Source organism: Octopus bimaculoides, chromosome 2, assembly GCF_001194135.2.
Source record: "Octopus bimaculoides isolate UCB-OBI-ISO-001 chromosome 2, ASM119413v2, whole genome shotgun sequence".
Taxonomy (NCBI): Eukaryota; Metazoa; Mollusca; class Cephalopoda; order Octopoda; family Octopodidae; genus Octopus; species Octopus bimaculoides.
The window spans coordinates 155,357,626-155,359,470 of record NC_068982.1 but is presented as its reverse complement, the minus strand read 5'-3'; the positions used below and the strand labels follow the sequence as shown (position 1 = coordinate 155,359,470).

The 1,845-nt window shown below is 43.2% G+C and overlaps 1 protein-coding gene across 1 annotated transcript in view; it reads right to left on the bottom strand.

The window, feature by feature from the left end:
• Positions 1–1,845, bottom strand: part of LOC106877051 (testis-specific serine/threonine-protein kinase 3) — a 16,589-nt gene that overhangs the window by 13,460 nt on the left and 1,284 nt on the right. The gene's annotated exons all lie outside the window — the stretch shown is intronic.

The window sequence follows — 1,845 nt, the reverse complement described above, 5'->3', positions numbered from 1 at the left end:
ACACACACACACACACACACACACACACACACACACACACACACACACACACACACACACACACACACACATATAAAACAAAGACTGTGACACCAGAATTGATAGTGTGGGATAGAGCTCTGACAGTACAAGTCATGATTGTTTGATCTCACTGGAAGCTACCGATCCAAAAGATGAAAGACAGACGGAGTCCATATGCGGGCAATTTTGACAGGAGATTCTCATACCAGATTCGGCTGAAAATTTGCAGATGTCGAAAGATACAACATTGTTTCTATTGAATTTCTCTGAGCTAAAGCCCACTGGTGAGTGATATAAGAAAAAGTTGGTCTCTTGTAGATCTAGCTTTACGAAAACCGTAATAGTAGAGGGAGAGAAAGAGGGGAGAGGAGGAAGAGAGTGGGAGAGAGAGCGAGAGAGAGCGAGAAAAGAAGAAAGAGAAAGAGAGAGAGAGTCATTGCTAATGATTGTCTTCATTTCCTTTGGGATGCAATAGGACGATTGTTGGTAGGGCCAGGGAAGTTCCAAAGATCAGGCTATATGCCTTTAGAGAGAGAGAGAAAGAGAGAGAGAGAGAGAAAGAGAGAGAGAGAGAGAAAGAGAGAAAGAGAGAGAGAGAAAGAGAGAGAGAGAGAGAGAGAGAGAGAGAGAGAGAGAGAGAGAGAGAGAGAGAGAGTGAAAAGTTTTGTGGTTTTAGAGGCTAGATCTAGAGCGTATTGCTTGAGGGTAATGGAAAGGGCGTTGTAACAGCTGGAAGTGGATACATTTAGATGAGATTTATTAAGGGCGTGTCGTGTGGAGTTGGATGTAAAGTGGGTGTCAAAAGCGGAGGTTTTCTCCCCAGAAGTAGTGCTCACAGAAGCCTTATGGTTAGAAAGTGGAACAAAGGAAGAGTTTAGCAAAGTTTGTAGAGATTCTACAGTAGATCCTTATGGTAGGGCGATGCACGGAGGCACTCTTCAGGGATAGTGGAATTATCAGAGTTACCAGATCTTGTAAGAGTCTGTTTTTAGAGCCGGTCAATTTCTCTGCGTTGTATGTGTTCAATTCTTGCCTGAACTACTACCGCACAAGCCATGAATAAGCTACTTAAGTTGTGCTTGAAATATAGAGGGACATGTCCAAGAGGGTGGACTCAGTCACACGTCTAGCTGTTTCTGATGGGGTTGGAGTGAAGTATAAGTGTTATGAGGGACAGTTAACATAAAATTGGCGGAGTTCCAATCTGTCGGGTAATTTGTAATATAATATTTGAGTGTGGCAAGCATTATGTAGTTTGCCGATGTGTATTGAGTAGCAGAGCCGTCTTAGCAGCGTTATTGGCTCCCGGGCAGATCACTATACTGGACCCTATATTTCATTGACAGAAAGCCACAACATACATAGATCAAAATTGGGTCCCTTAGACCTGTGGTGACCCCGAGCAACTGCTCAGTCTATCCATGTATTAAGACAGCAGAGTGGAATAGTCACAATGAGGCAGTAGTCAGACAACTCAATAGGTACTGAAACAGATATGGTAAAGTTTGGATTTGGAGGTGAGAACAAAACTCCAGTAGTGTTTGTGTGTCGGTAAGGCATGTCTGCAGGAGTTGAAACAAATTAGTGTACAGAGTTGCGGGTTGCACAAAAGATTTGGTTTCCGTACTACGAGACATCAGTACGAGGCTAGTGTGAGAGCTAAGAGGAGTTGTGAGCATTAAAGTCAACAAGGACGATGATGTCAGGGGAAAAGGAATTGAGATATGGATATATATGTCTTTAGTATAGGAGGAGATGTGATCGAAGTTGTTGGTTCGAGGAGTTAGGATATCCGCAGAAGAGGCAGATGCATTTGGAGGAATA